This window comes from Hemitrygon akajei, chromosome 1, assembly GCF_048418815.1.
Source record: "Hemitrygon akajei chromosome 1, sHemAka1.3, whole genome shotgun sequence".
Lineage (NCBI taxonomy): Eukaryota > Metazoa > Chordata > Chondrichthyes > Myliobatiformes > Dasyatidae > Hemitrygon > Hemitrygon akajei.
This window is the reverse complement of record NC_133124.1, coordinates 34149504-34166794: the sequence shown is the minus strand read 5'-3', so window position 1 is coordinate 34166794 and position 17291 is coordinate 34149504. Positions and strand designations below refer to the sequence as shown.

Below are 17291 nucleotides of genomic sequence, written 5' to 3'. Positions count from 1 at the left end.
TCAACAGCTTGTGTGCAGCGTGAAACCAGGTCTGAACTGTGGGCTGGAGGTGTAACTATAACCAGCACCATGAACATCAGCGATCAGGAAAATGGAGAGGTTGACAGCAGAGGTCAGAGCCTAGCATGTTTTAACAAACTGAAATTTACATAGAAGTGGTTACATCCATGAGCACTGACCACAGAGATTACATCACTGTCACCAGCTTTATTGGGATCAGCATTTTTTTAAGCACAAAAAGTCATGCTCCACCCTCACGAGAACAAGAGCTTAATTCGCTGTGTCCTGATGAAGGGCCTCTGCCTGAAACGTCGACTGTACTCTTTGCTGTAGATGCTGCCTGGCCTGCAGGGTTCCTCCAGCATTGTGTGTGTGTCGCTTGCATTTCCAGCATCTGCAGAGTTTCTCTTGCTTCAGAGCTGAATTCACTTTCATTTTCTAGGTTTAAATCGAGCTGTTTAACTACCAGCAGTCCCAAGTGTGGCTTAGTTTATTTAGGATCCCCATGTATTCTCTGCCTAATGTGGCATCCAAAACAACTTGCAGTCAGAGGCCAGCAATTTTAACCTCTTTCTTTGCTGCTGCTGGAGATGGGCTGGATATGCTTTGCCTCCTACTCTTCAGTAACGTCCTGTGACGGGTGCTCAGAGAGCAACTACAATCGCTTGAAAGGTGCTGCCAATCCGGCGGACAAATGCAAGTGCACAGAAGACTCTGAGTTACTTTACTTGCTGGTTGATAATTACGGAATTCTTCATCAAAATATTATAGAAAAAAATAGCTTATAACTAGTGGTATGTGCTTTCAGGCTTTTGTTATCTTCTGTCCAATGGGAAAGGGAAAAGAGACGATGTCTGGGGTAGGCGGGGTCTTTAATAATGCCAGCTGCTGTACTGAGGGAGTGAGAAGTATAAACAGAGTACATGGAGGGGCGGCTGTTTCCTGTGTATGCTGAGCTTTGCCCAGAACTCTCTGCAGTTTCTTGCGGTCACATGCAGATTAGATGGATAATGGCTCGGTATGACAACTGCTCTGCATGTAACCACAAGACACTGCAGAGCGTTCTGGACACAGCCCAACACGTCACAGGAACCAGCCTTCCTTCGATGCAGACTCTGTCTATGCTACTTGCTGCTTCAGGAAAGCAGCCATCGTATTAAAAAACCCCACCCACCCTGGATATTCTCACTTCTCCCCTCTGCCATCAGGCAGAAGATACAAAAGCCAGAAAGCACGTACCACCAGGCTCATGGACAGCTCCTGTTATCAGACTCTGGAATGGGCCTCTTGAACAATAAGGTGTCCTCTTGTCCTCACAATCTACCTCATTATGATCTTGCACTGCACTCTTACTGTAGCTTTTACACTTTATTCCACATGGTTATTATACTTTATTCTTGCTTAATGCACTGTGCAATGATTTGATCTGTATACATAGTGTGCAAGACAAGCTTTTCACTGTATCTTGGTACATGTGACAATAATGAACCAATACCTATAATTACTTAAATATTTTTCCTGTTTAAAATGTCTCTGAGGTGGCTGGTGTATAACATTAGGAACCAATGGTTTCGGGATATCAGCATGGATTGAGAATTAGTTATTGATCAGAAGTATATAAATTAGGAATTAATGATTTCTCTTCAGGCTGGCAAGTTCAGACTAATGGAGGGGAGGGAACAGTGTTTTGGACCTCAGCCATTTGCAGTTTAAATCACTGGCCTGGACAAGGAGATACTGCATAATATAAGTAAGTTGTCTAATGATAAATGTTAGGTAGGAAAGTAAACTGTATGGAATATGCCAAATTAGCTACAAAGAAATACAGATGACTTACATGATTGAGAAAATGAATTGTTACTTGAGAAGATGTAATTATCCACTTCAGGAGAAAATTGGAAAAAAAAACACATTTAAGAGAAAGCAGTTGGAAAAATATCAGCAAGATCTTCCAGTTATTCAGAAGGATTTGAGATTTGTTATAATCAAAGAAAGCCTACATGAACATAAGAGCAAACGATTAGGAAGGCAAATAGAACACAGCTTTTATTGCCATACAAAAGACTTCCTCCAGCTTTTACACAGGTCTTTGGTGAGGCTATATTTCAACAACTCTGCACAGTCCTTTCACCTTTGAAGAAAAGTCTTGATTGTGGTGAAAATCCGTTACATTGATTCCCCAGTGCAAGAGGTCTGTCCTGCAGGAAAAGTCAAGCAACATGACTGTAATGGTCAGAAAAATGAGTGGTAGTCTCCTGAAACAAAGATTCTTGGAGGTCTGACCAAGAAAATGCAAGTGATAATTTCCTTTGCCTGAAGAAGAACTGAGATGCAGCTTCAGAATGAGGGTTCAATCACTTAGATCTCAGAAAAGGAGTAATTTCTCCACAAAGGATACAGTTAATCAATCAAAAGTACATTCAAAATTGAGATAGATGGGTTTTTAAGCTCCAAATGGATCATTGGCCAAGTTATGATTCATTTAAGTACACTGTTAGGATGCAGACGACAAGGAAATAGTCAACAGAAGCCTAATTAAGTCAAGGATGAGCATTTCAAAATCTTAGATGGCCAGAGTATAACACTCATACGGTGTAACACTTGTGGAATAAAACACTGACTGTCTAAGTGCAAAATGTTGTTTAGCTCTTCTGAGAGGCTGGCATGGGCCATTTTATTATTGCAGAAATATTGGATGGAGACACACACTGTAGACATCAAATACATAACTGATAACCAAACTGTAGAATTTCAAATAATCTGCTCTCAACAAATTCTGCCACTTATTGGGGTGCAATGCCAACCACTGAAACATTTTCTCCACAGGTTTGCTGCTTTCCTGGAGATTTTAGTTGGGAAAAATTGTACCACATTATATATCAGGACCAATAACCAAAATGCTGTTGCCTTTTAAAATAAAAAGAGTACTTCTTCTACACAGTATTACCATATTCTTATTTCATTGCTTTGTATCAAACACAAATTCAGTGCTTACAATATTATTTACAGAACTTATTAAATTTTATCCGCATGTATAACTCATATCAATTGAAACATGCTCCATATTGAACCTATATGTTTGGAATATGCCAAGCTTGCAACAAAACGAGGTAACTAATGATCCATTACTGAAAGTGAACAGCATAGAATATTAATTAGTGATTTGCATTAAACCAAAATTCCATTAAGTAACAATAATAAGATTCCATTCCTCAGTCAGCCATTTTACTTGTATGAAAGTTTACAATTTAGGTCATAGAATACTGCAGCAAGTACAAACTGCAGAGTATTTTTTTTTAAATATTTCTTGTGACAGTGAATTAGCCAGTTGTGATTGAATCCATACTCTCAGTGAAGGAAAAAATGTTAGAGGGCATTTTCCTGACATTTATGATAAAGGAATCTTTCAATATTCCAGCACACACCTTGAAAATGAAGATATTGTAATTTGATTACTTTCTGCTATTATATCATCTAAAATTAAAACACACACACACAGCTTCAATGGACTCTAATATTTTAACTTCCACAATCTTAAAATTTGCAACTTCAAGAAAGCAAATTGCTAAAAGCTGAAACATGCCAATCAATCATTTTCTGGCAGCCACTAAACCAAAAAAAAATTGCATTCACAGGCGCACGTCCTTTTACACTTGAGCTAATAATTTCCTGGTGTAGGCAAAAGAAAACAAAGTCTTTAAATCGGATCTAATGGCTTTCCTTCTACCACCATTTGCACATCCACCAACATTACCAGCATATGCGCGCACACAGATAAATTAATGAAACACCATCCTATCTCTTGCATATGCATTTTTAAATTTAAGTTAATTAATTTCTGCTTCTCTAATCTTAGATTTTTATTCCCTTTCTTTCACTTCTCCATCTGGTCTCATTTTAGCCCAGATGGTAAAACCACCTGGATCCCTACACAACTGCTTTCAAAAAAATTCATTTAATACAAGCACACTTTCCGCATGGGTCGCTCTCCTTGCCAGTTTCACTTTGCCCCAGGTGAAGCAGTAGCTCAGCCAAGAACGAACAAACCTCATCCTCTGAGTACAGCTGCTTACAGATGGAGTCAAGAAAGAATATCCAACAAGTCAAATTTTCAGAATATTTAAGTTATTGTTGCGCATACTTAATGTAATGATTCAGCCTGGTAATTATAGCGATAAATTCAGAAAGGGTTTTTAGTTTTTTTTTTAAATCAAGAATCGTCAACTAGGAATTTAAGTCACAAGCACTGGCTCATGGGGAATAAAATGACCACTGTATGAAAGCACATGCTCAAGATCACACTTTGCCAATAAATTTTCATTCAGATTTATCCTGACTGAAGTTTAAAGATTTTAATTTGAACAAAGAAATGAACTTTGTCGCTGCTACTTGGAACCCTGATACAATGAAAAGCTAAGCTCGATTGTTATGAGCATTTCCTACAAGCAGCCACCATCCAAGTAAGGAGAACTGATCAACAAACTGAGGAAGACAAGTCGCAGATCATCTCCTCTGACATCTGTCCAGTACTATAGCTGGAAAGATAGCCACTCATAGTACCGCATCTAATCAGAGGTCCTTTAACAATCAGTAACAGCAAAAAACTGAAAATTCCAATGGCTTCTTCTTTTCCAAATACTAAAAAATACTCTTTAGTGAAAATAGCGATCTTAAGATTGGAAAAACTATGCTACAACCAGCTTCAGATTGCAAGCTGAAACTAAATGCAAGTTTTTACAAAATATTTTCAAACATATGTTTGATTGAAATTTCATCAGATTTGCTCATATGTGAAACAACTTTTATTCTGTGCAACACTGAGAAATTGGTCCACAAATTGTTCCATCTTTGAAATGGAGTGTTAAACCAAACTCGTGTTTGTTCTGTGAGGTGGACAGAAAACACTCCATGATGTGATTTAAAGAGCAATATCCAAGTCATTATTTATTTCATAACTCTAAAATAGGTCACCCAACCTTCCTATCTGAAATTCTGTCACATATTTTCCCAGATTAAAATACAAAGCCTATCCACTTAGGTTTGCTCCAACGATATGAAAGGTTCTATAATTTACACAACATCTTTCTTTTTATCATACTATGGTCTCCAAGAACTACATAGGATTTGTGCACTAATTCTAAACCGTTAATGTCTACAAGCAAAAATGTCACACTTTAACGTACCTTGGCTCTACTCCAAAAACACCCCTAGGGCATTTCGGTCACAGTATGATTGACAGTCTTCAGACATTATTCTCTTCACTCTGCCAAAAAAAACATGTAACAACATTAATCAGAATAATACACTGATAACCCAATCCCTTACATAAACTGCTCAATTTAACTAGAGCAGTAGAATTATTGTGCTTACATCTCTGGTCTAAGCTCCAAATAAATTGCATAGAATTATACTTTTCATTATACGACTTATTAAAGCATTGGAATTAACTTGAGGAAGAACAGGTCGAGTCTCCATACTATAGCAGAATTTTACCTCCGTTGAGACAAAAACTGAACATATTGAGGCAACTGTGCATTCAACTCTGTCTGAAATCCAGTTCCACTGTGACCTTACAAAAGTAAGAGAGGAGTTTCCACCCCACTAACCTTTTGGGCCATGGATCCCAAACATGGATGAAGCCCAGAATTGTTACAAAATGATATCCCTAATTTAAGTCTCTGAAGCATAACAGAATGTGTACATTAGTGAATTTATCTAGCATTTCTTCATAGGCCAGAAGATCCTTCTAAAGATTCAGCCCCTAAAATTGATGTGGTCGAACTGGAACCTCCCTTTGCAGCAGCACATCATTGACACCATATACCCTACTTTAGTCACTTCAAATATATTTGGAGTTGCAAACAATGACCTAGATTTAGTAGCTGAAAAATTATAGTGTGTAATTGTATGCTTATGTGTTGATACGCAATTTCTGCCATATTATGCTAACCCATCTTCATGCCCAGATTATTCTCCTCTCTCCCCTCTTAAGGAACATAAAATCCTTTGCTTCCCAAAGCAATGAAATAGTTCTGGAAATGAGGGCATTTACAACATGCTCTCATCTTTAGCTGCTCTTTTGTATAAAACCCTGGATTGGAAAACACCAGGTCTGGGAACCTGTCACCCTTTACTGTCACTATGTCTTTATTTTGATTTTATTTATTGAGATACAGGATGAAGTAGGCCCTTCTGGTCCTCCGAGCCATGCTACCCAGCAATCTGCCAATTTAGAACACAGAATAGTACAGCACATTACAGGCCCTTCGGCCCACAATGTTGTGCCGACCTTCAAACCCTGCCTCCCATATAACCCCCCACCTTAAATTCCTCCATATACCTGTCTAGTAGTCTCTTAAACTTCACTAGTGTATCTGCCTCCACCACTGACTCAGGCAGTGCATTCCACGCACCAACCACTCTCTGAGTGAAAAACCTTCCTCTAATATCCCCCTTGAACTTCCCTCCCCTTATCTTAAAGCCATGTCCTCTTGTACTGAGCAGTGGTGCCCTGGGGAAGAGGCGCTGGCTGTCCATTCTGTCTATTCCTCTTAATATCTTGTACACCTCTATCATGTCTCCTCTCATCCTCCTCCTCTCCAAAGAGTAAAGCCCTAGCTCCCTTAATCTCGGATCATAATGCACACTCTCTAAACCAGGCAGCATCCTGGTAAATCTCCTCTGTACCCTTTCCAATGCTTCCACATCCTTCTTATAGTGAGGCAACCAGAACTGGACACAGTACTCTAAGTGTGGCCTAACTAGAGTTTTATACAGCTGCATCATTAATTTAATCCTTTTCTAATCACGGGACAGTTTACAATGACCAATTAACCTACCAGCAGTAGGTCTTTGGTTTTTGGGAAGAAACCTAAGTGGTCACAGGGAGAACGTACAAGCTCCTTACAAGCAGTGGCAGGAATTGAGCCCGGGCTGCCTGTACTGTGCTAACCACTACGCTACCCCAAATTCCTCAATTCTCTCGGGCTAATCTTTGCAAATGTTCATCCCAGACTCAATACTACTCTACTTGGGATGTCCTGCATGCATCCTCATACTCTGTTAGAAATACTGATGCCAAAGACTTATTGTCTGCTATTTCTTGATTTTCAATGACAATATTATCAATTTGTTTTCAATCCACCTCGGCAAATGTGACCACTTTCTCCTGATGCAATTTAAAATATTGAGTTTGATATCAATCACAAGTTTCTTTCTCTATTCCGTTTTGCAGTTTAGCCTCATTGAAGTTGTTTTGCTTGTAGTTTCCAGGATCTGTGCTAGTTTTTACATTTCTACATCCATTCTCTGTTTTTGGTCAGCACTGGTCAATGGTAACAAAATTATTTTTATTCTGAAAACATCTGTCACCACCATTAGCAGATCTGCCCAGCCTTAACTAGATCTAGAACCGTCTCATATTTCTCCCTTTCAAACATGGCATTGAACTGAAATATGAGAGGTGATTGATAAATTTGTGGCCTGGGGTAGAAGGAATCAATTTTAGAAAACCTAGCACATTTATTTTTCCTACATTTACACACTTAGTCCAGCGGTTGTGGAGCATACAGATCCTTCTTTGTAGAAGACAGCGTCTTGGACCTCCAGAAGTGGTCCACAGCAGGGGTGATTGATAAGTTTGTGACCTAAGGTAGAAAGAAATGCGTTTATAACTTCAAACTTTCTACTTAATCACTCAGAGTTGAACTGCACGTGCATGTAATGAGAGCTGTATAACTCATCTCCTTCTACCTTAGGCCATGAACTTATCAATCACTCCTGCTGAGGACCTCTTCTGGAGGTCCAAGATGCCGACTTCTACAAAGAAGGGATCTGTATGCTCCACGACCACTGGACTAAGTGCATAAATGTAGCAGAGGACTATGTTGAAAAATAAATGTGCTAGGTTTTCTAAAATTGACTCCTTCTACCTTAGGCCACAAACTTATCAATCACCCCTCGTATAATGGTCTGACAGTAGAACATGTAGCACCCAAATTATAACCCCTGCAATAAAAGTTACAGCTATTCTTCATCAGTTTAGTGTTGAGTCCTAATTTATTTAACTTCCAGTGACCTTAAGATTTTGATGCAAGGCCAAGAAAGTTGCAAGAGTAAATCTGAGATGCATTATCAAGTCATTTATGAAGTGTTAACTGTGAAAAAATACCCAACGAACTCCCAACAGTGAGTGATTCCACTAGGCATTTATGGTCTTCATAAATCTCCAAGTTTTCTTTTAAAGTATATGCCAAAAATCCAATTTGTATTTACTGCACAAGCTATCCAAGTAACTGACACACACTATTGCCAATAAACTGATTTTTTTTAAAAAATGCATGATCTGTGTAAAATTTATAATTCTGTACAAAGTAAATCATGCTAGATATCATTTCTTGGTCAATTGGTGACCATCGGGGAATTAGCACAAGCACTTCTGGGCTCGATTCCACACTGCACGACTGACGTTTGCCGAGTCAGTTGCATCACTGAATATGTTAATCAATGTGCAACGGACGTGTTTGCAAATACCAATATAAATGGGTCTTTAAAAGTGTGAGTGTCCCCATTCACAGTAAAACAAGGAGCAAATCCTATTGCAATCAGCAAAAAATCTTGTAAATTAAAGGGGACAATGATGTTTTGCCCATAGCCTCTGTGAAACACATTTTTCGGTACTCCATGAGTCCATAGCATCACAGGCAAAGATCACAATGTATTCATTGTGTACTCCTGTACAAAATTCAATGAGATTATTCAGGGACTAGTCATAAGTCACAGTGGCTTGCGAGCCACTGGTCCAGATCATTGCACAAGGGATGGCCAAGGGCACAGAGGAGTACCATGTCGCCTCCTAACCTCCAAACAATCCCACCTGTTTTCCCATCGCCTTCATAATACACTTTCTTGCTGCTGTACTGTGACTGCAATGGAGATTGTCCTACAAGAATGATGCAGTAGGTGTGAGCTCTGTAGGCAGTTACTGTGTGCAGGATGGGCCCTCTGCATCCAGCCGTGGCTAAATGCGAAAAGACTGGGACCTCAAGCCGAGACTGTGAATAGCAGGCCCATTGCAGCAGAACCCGGCCCATAAACCAGAACCACACTCCTTTCTTTGATGCGTTCTCTCATCTGGCATGGGTAAATACGGGTATTCGGCTTCTTCAAAGCACACATTTTACTGATGAATACTTGCTTTCTAAAGTTACATCTCAGTAGAAATGTTTCCAAAGTATGCAAAGGTGTATTAAAGAATCTACTAAACTTCTTTGCTAAATTGTAACCTTGAAATTTCAGCCCAATAGCTTCTGCAATACAGGTTCCGCTTTCTATTGGATCACAAAGACATCTGGAATATTGCTTTAAACTGTTCTTTTTGACAGCTACTACACTATTGTCTAGTATCTCTTTAAAAGCTTGAGACACATTAACTCGAGCTTTCTAGTACAATCAACTCCAGTGTCCCAGACTGTATCAACAGAATCACTGAAATAGGTCCACAGAGGATGCCATCTCCCCAGCCCAACACTCATCTCTAAAGTATCTGGACAGTAACAAAATCTACACGAGACTATTGTTAATTGACTACAGGTCCACCTTGAATAGTATAATTGCAAACTCCTAGATGTGGGACTCAACACCTCCCTTTGCAACTGGATCTCTGATTTCCTGATCGACAGACCACAATCATTAAGAATAAACAACATCACCATGATTATCCTTGACAGTGTTTCAGAAGGTTATGTCCTTAGCCCCCTACTCTACCCTACCCCTGTGCACTCCTGAACATGTGGCTAGATTCTGCTCTATCTCCATCTACAAGTTTGCAGATGACACCAATGTAATGGGCCAAATCTCAAACAGCACCTTGTGGCACCTGTCTGAAACCAGTGTGAGAATGAGTCAAGAGATGACATACCTGCCAAAGAACTAAGATCATTTCCATTTTCAAATAGTGGCCCACTTAACCTCAGCCTCAGGTCAACTGCTGACAAAATGGTCATCTTCAGCTGATTAGTCAAACAGGCTTTCAGCTGGCCTCCCCTCATTCTACGTTCCATAAAAATGGGTGCCCCGCAAGTCTCTGCTGCCTTTGTCTGAACTCATACCAAATCCCATCCAACCCCTATGCCTGTTGATCTGCATTGGATTCCAGTTAAGCAATGCTTTAATTTTAAACACATTGACAGTTTTTAAATTCCTTTTAGTGGCTCTCTTCCAGCCTCATGCCTCATGGCATGCTCCTCCATTTCTGGCCTCTTGAAGAGCCTAGAACTTACACCACTCCAACTATATTTAACTGTTAAGATCAAAGGCTTCAAGATTCTTTTCTCAGACTTCTCCATGACTTTATCTCTCTTCTCATTTAAAACTTATCCATTGACTATCATTTTGACATTCTGCTTGTCAGATTGAGTTTGAGAGAGACCCTGGGATGCACCCAAATATCCTGCTGCAATGAAGGCACTTTAAAATGGAAGTTGCTGCCATATCTTAAGGTAAGATAAAAGTTACAGTGGAAAAGACCGCCTTGCAATAGCTTATGTCAACTGCTGTTCAGTGGTAGCATCCTTGCTGATACTGCAAGGATAAGCCCCAGTTCAGAGATGCAAACAGAATGTCTGGGCTGACATGCCAAGGAACAGCACACCATCAAAGATGCATTCTCCTGTGCAAAATGTTAAACTGGTAACTCATCTAGTCCCTTGGAGGGGATGTAAAACAAAGGGAGCATGGTGCTACTTTCAAGGTTTCTAATGTTCTCCTCAGCTTTCTCAACCAGCTTCACGATAACCCCTGATCTTGGCAAAAGGATATGCCCATCTGATGATGTAGAAATTGGAAATAGTGACAATATCCTGTATTGGTGACTATGCTTTGCCAGCTTTGATGAGGCTCAGGAAGTCCCACTGCATGGTATCTGGTTCTGGGTTCTCTTGTGGTTTAACACCATCTATTGTTCCCACTCAGGACCTACTTTCAGACTGTAACCCCTCCTCCCTTGACTACATCCCAGACTTCCCATTCATCCATCTGCAAACCAAACATCTCTCTCATCTGCATCACCCTCTCCCCAAACAAAAAATGCACAACCTCAACCCTTAATATTCCAAACTCCATGACTAATACTCTGGCGTCACCACTCTTTGCAGACATCCGTCACCCTCATTCTCTGCCCCGTTCCCCATCTGTTCCCATGACCTACCATAGCATATGCAGAAGAAAGGCCTTTTTACATGTTAAGCATTTAAGGCCTGATCTTTTGCAAACAAAGTGCACATGACAATTTGCAGTGGCCCATTCTCACAAAAATGTCAGCTGGGCCTGTCACATGTTTAACAGCCCGTTTCAGGCAACAAATAAATCCGAGAATGATATGACCACAGCATTACTTTAAGCATTAGTTAATGCTTTATATCTTTGGCATTTTTTAATGTTAGAAAATAATTTGAAGCAATTCCATTGTCTATTGCTTTAGGTGATGAAATAGCATTTTAGATTAAAGACTTTAATTTCAAAGACTAATCTTCTGTTTGTAGGGAGTCTGTATGGAATCTTTGCAAATAGCTGTGTCCAAATTCACAGTAAAATGAATCAACCATTATTAAATATATTTATTGACTTTTTAACACTTGTTTTGAATACAAAATTAAAATAATCAAAAGCAATGACAAACCCTTGATTATATTCATGGCCAACATTAATTGAACCAAAAGATGATTATGGGTTAACCTACTTCATGTACAATATAAAACCTCAATACAATATTAAAGGTCTCTTTTAGCATTGCATTAGGATTAAGTGAGTAAATATACGCAAGAGAAATAGACTGTGGCCATTTTACAGGTGTGGTCTTCTGCTGCTATAGACCATCCACTTCAAGGTTTGATGCTTCCCTACACACCACTGTCATAGCATATGGTTATTTGAGTTACTGCTACCTTCCTATAAGCTTGAACCAGTCTAGACATTGTCCTCTGACCTCTCTAATTATCAAGGCATTTTTGCCATAGAACTGCTGCTCACTGAACATTTTTTTTCTCTCTGTAAACTCTAGAGACTGTTGTGCATGAAAATCCCAGGAGATCAGCAGTTTCTGAGATACTCACACCACCCCATCTGGCACCAACAATCATTTCATGGTAAAAGTCACATAAAGCACAACGACAACTGAACCTTTTGACCATGCGTGTGTGATTTTATGCATTAAGTTGCTGCCAAATGATTAGCTGATTAGATATCTACATAACAAGGTGTACAACCGTATCTAAAAGGGGCTGTTGAGTGTTCATCTCCACAAAGGACATTTGGAAAGGGTTGTCAGCTGGTGATGGAGTCACATGGAAAGGATTGGGATTGAAGCAAAGGACTGAGACTACCAGTGGGAGTTGCTCTCAGGTAGGAAGGGTGTGGAGATGGCAGGAAGCAATGGAGATTTGGAGTGTTGTGTGCAGTTTTGGTCACCTACCTACAGGAAAGATGTAAATAAGGTTGAAAGAGTACAGAAAAAATTTACAAGGATAGAACATAGAAACATGGAAAACCTACAGCACAATACAGGCCCTTTGGCCCACAAAGTTGTACCAAACACGTCTCTACCTTAGAAATTACTAGGCTTACCCATAGTCCTCTATTTTACTAAGCTCCATGTACCTATCTAAAAGCCTCTTAAAAGACCCTATCGTATCCGCCTCCATCACCATTGCCGGCAGCCCATTCCACGCACTCACCACTCTCTGAGTAAAAAAAAAACTTACCCCTGACATCTCCTCTGAACCCACTCCCCAGCACCTTAAACGTGTCCTCTTGTGATAACCATTTCAGCCCTGGGAAAAAGCCTCTGACTATCCATACGATCAATGCCTCTCATCATCTTGTACACCTCTATCAGGTCACCTCTCATCCTCCTTCGCTCCAAGAAGAAAAGGCCGAGTTCACTCAACCTATTCTCATAAGGCATGTTCCCCAATCCAGGCAACATCCTTGTAAATCTCTTCTGCACCCTTTCTATGGCTTTCACATCCTTCCTGTAGTAAGGCGACCAGAACTGAGCACAGTACTCCAAGTGGGGTCTGACCGGGGTCCTATATAGCTGCAACATTACCTCTCGGCTCCTAAATTCAATTCAATGTTGCCAGGACTGCAGGACCTGAGTTATAAGGAAAGTTTGAACAAGATAGGACTTTATTCTTTGGAACATAGAAGCTTGAGAGGTGATTTGATAGAGGTATATTAAATTATGTGGGGCATAGATAGGGTAAATGCAAGCAGGCCTGTTCCACTGAGGATTAGCGGGATTACGAGAGGTCATGGGTTAAGGGTGAAAGTGAAAAGTTTAAGGGGAACACGAGGGGAAACTTCTTCAGAGGGCTGCGAGTGTGGAACGAGCTGCCAGCACAAGTAGTGTATGTGAGCTCAATTTCAATGTTTAAGAGAAGTTTGGACAGCTACATGGAAGGTAAGGGTATGGAGGGTTATGATTTCAGTGCAGGCCAATGGGTGTGGGCAGATTAAATGGACGAGAGGGGATGAAGGACCCATTTCTGTGCTGTTCTTTTTGTCTCCAAGATGAAAGGTTGCTGCTTAAACTGGAAAAGATGGTAATAGATGGTTCAACTGGATTCGAGATATTTTATGCAGCACTCTATGACCACCTATCACCATGAAGTACAAGATCAGATTCCTGCATGCATTGGTATTCTCCATCTTCCTGTACGCATGCGAGACATGGACCCTCACAGCAGAGCTACAGAAGAAGATACAGGCATTGGAAATGAGATGCTATCACAACATCTTGGGCATCTCACACTTGGACCACATCACAAATGAGCAGGTCTGCAAGACCATCCAGTACCACATTGGCCTCCACGAAGACCTTCCCACAACAGTGAAGAAAAGAAAGCTGAGATGGTTGGTATAGCCACGTAACAAGATCAAGTGTCCTTGCAAAGACCGTTCTACAAGAACTGTGGAGGGGGAAAAAGAGGAGAGGCAGACAGAGGAAAAGATGGACGGACAACATTAAAGAATGGACGGGGGGGAGAGAGGGAGAAGTATGACTATGACTTCTATCTATGACTAAGATAGAAGTTGGGTGGGAACAACATTCTCTAAGGAGCACGAAATAGAGAATGGGACTCCACAGGGAAGTGTATGTAGCCCACTTCTTTTTCATTTCATGATTCATGATATTTTCTTAAATGTTGGCTCAGACATTTCCAAATCGTTATTTGCTGATGATGGTGCAGTGTGGAAAAGAAACAACCATATAAATTATATAGTTAGGAAAATGCAGGCCGCTATTAATGAAGTAGAGGAATGCAGATGTTGGTGGGGATTTAGCTTTTCTGTTGAAAGACTCAAGTTATTTCTTTCTCTAAAAGGAACATTACACCCACAACTGCTCTCCAGTTATATGGTAAATCTCTTAAACAAGAAAGAGTGGTAAAGTTTGTAGGTATGTGGATGAACGCAAGGCTAACATGGAAGTGTAGCATATATTGTTTGAACGCAGTTCCTATGAAGTGTAAAGGAAACATCTAATTGCTAAAGTGAGACCTTTGGGACAGACACAGTTTAACATGGAAAGTTGGGCAGGATATAACTGCCATCGTAACGTATAATAGTGCCTATTTGTCTTTTTGTAAAGCATTAGACTTTTTGATATTATTTGAGGATTTTCTTTGGGGGGGGGGGGGAAAGAGAGCAAATTTAGTAGGATACTTCTCATCTCTTTGCTCCACATTCCGACTCAGTACATGGAGGTAATGCGCCTTATGTTGGTCTGCCCACCACTATTAAACTTTACAAGAAGATCATCTCCACAAAAAACATAACAGGTTCAAACAAGTTCTTTTCAGAAATGGTGTGATTTCCCCCAGTTACTGGCTCCTGTCACAGGTAGGTAAACATTACTCGATTTTCTATTCAGGTGATGCTAATTTCATGCCCATTAGAATGTGGTTTGTAGCCTTCACCAAAAAAAAGTCAAGGCTAAACTAAATTGGATTTTGTTTACCAACAGCCCTCTGTTAAGAAACATCCTATTTGTGTATTTATCTCATTTTGGCCTTTATTCAGTTGGTACTTACTGCAAAACCTGAATAATTCAACAACCTTCTTCTGAGAATACAAACCATGTTACTGAATTCTCAGTGTAAACATAAATAATTTTATATTGTAACCACTTAAGAAACATGTTATACTGTTGAGTTCACTTAGAATACATTACCGAAATAACAGAATGCCCAGTTCCAACCTCCTCATACGAGCCTCGGTTGTATACATTGGGCTCTCTTCCTGTAACTCCCAACTATTTTTGTGACAAACACGTTAAACTATAACAAGTTCTGCTTTTGAAACTTTGAGAGTAAAAACTTCACTTTGTCTTCCTTTGAAACATGTTTTTGATACTATACATAAAAGGGACTAGTTCAAAGTTAAAACAACAGAAAATCTGCAGATGCCGGAAATCCAAGCAACAGGCCTGGCTGCTATGGAAAACAATACAATTGGTGTTTCGGGCCGAGACCCTTCAGCAGGACTGGAGAAGAAAAATGTGAGGAGTAGGTTTAAAAATGGGGGGGGGGGAGGTGTGGAAGAAATGAGGGAGAAAAACAAAGTGATAGATGAAACCAGGAGGAATGAAGTAAGACTTGGGAAACTGATTGATGAAAGAGATACAGGGCTGGAGAAGGGAGAATCTAACAGGACAGGACAGAAGGCTATGGAAGATAAAGTGGAAGGAGCACCAGTGGAAGGTGATGGTTCGGTGATGGATATGTAAGGAGATAAGGTGAGGGGCGGGAAAGGGAATGGAGAACCGTGAAGAGGGAAGACAATACTGGAAGTTTAAGAAATCGACATTCATGACATCAGGTTGGAGGCTACCCAGATGGGAACAACACATTGTATTCCATCTGGGTATCCTCCAACCCAATGGCATGAACATTGATTTCTCGAATTTACGGTAATGCCCCATTCCTCATCACCGTATCTGCTTGCCTGCCCATCACCTTCCTCTGGTGCTCCTCCTACCACCCTCCTTTCTTTCTTCCAAGGCTATCTGTCCTGTCCTGTTAGATTCCCCCTTCTCCAGCCCTGTATCTCTTTCAACAATCAACTTCCCAGCTCTCAACATCTCCCCACCCCACCCTTCCAGATCTCACCTATAACCTTATGTTTCTCCCTCCCCTCCCCCCACCTTAAATCTACTCCTCACCTCTTTGTACCCTCCAGTCCTGCCAAAGGGTTTTGGCCTGAAACATTGACTGTACTCTTTTCCATAGCTGCTGCCTGGCCTGCTGAGCTCCTCCAGCATTTTGTGTGTGTTGCTTGGATTCCCAGCATCTGCAGATTTTCTCTTGTTTGTGGGGGGGGGGGGGGGAGGAGAAACTTTAGCTTCTTCACTCACAGCTCCACCCATCTATTTCTAATGGTTCAGGCTTTAATTCCACTGGTGAGTAAAGGAACGAATGCTTCAAAAATAATAATTTACATTAAAAAAATCTTTCTTCTTACATATCAACTTGGGTGACTTGCAAATGTCGAAGCTACTTTGTAAATACAGCTAGATGTTTAATCCAGGAAGCAAAGCAGTAAAATACAATGAAAGCAATGTTTTTTCAAAAAAATCACACACCAGCAGAGCATGAAGCTGAAAATCTCACTGGAACTTTAATTTCTCGATTTGTTTTATATACTGGGCAAATCAATAGCTTTATAAGAGAGAAACCAGGTTTGACAAATCCAAATATTTTAATGGTCTAACCAGTAAAGTGGACAGTGCGATTGAGCAAATTTATATGTTCAGCAGACATTTAATAAAAGTGCACACAGGAGATTGTTACACAAAACATGCTGACAAGAATGCTATTAACTATTTGGAATAAAAGACTGGTTAATGGACAGAAAGCACCGAATAGAATTAAATGGGTTATATTTTGGTTAGCAGATTGTAACTAATGGCGAGCTATACGGAGTTACGTTCTCTGTTAGGGATGTCAATTACTCATTATTTACACATGATTAATGCAATTGCAAAATACTGCATTCATTTTCTCTCCCCCCCCCCCTCCCCACCCCACTCCAGTATAATCCCGTTGGCTAACAGGATAGAGATGGGATAGATTTGTTAAATATATTTTTCTCATAATGACGCAGGAGGCTGCTCTGTCAATCAGATCCATACTGGCTCCCAAGGGAGCGATCCCATTTGTCTCATTGTACCTCTCCTTAGATCCTTACACACCAGTAACTTACTCTCTCTCGAATGCTCCAATCGATTCCCA

The 17291-nt window shown here is 40.3% G+C and overlaps 1 protein-coding gene across 9 annotated transcripts in view; it reads right to left on the bottom strand.

The window, feature by feature from the left end:
• ncoa2 (nuclear receptor coactivator 2) overlaps positions 1 to 17291 on the bottom strand; it is a 320940-nt gene that overhangs the window by 194321 nt on the left and 109328 nt on the right. For all 9 annotated transcript variants that reach the window (XM_073040731.1, XM_073040742.1, XM_073040720.1 and 6 more), the window contains exon 2: positions 5184 to 5263. The gene's annotated coding sequence lies outside the window, so the exon portion shown is untranslated. The remainder of the gene's footprint in view (positions 1 to 5183; positions 5264 to 17291) is intronic.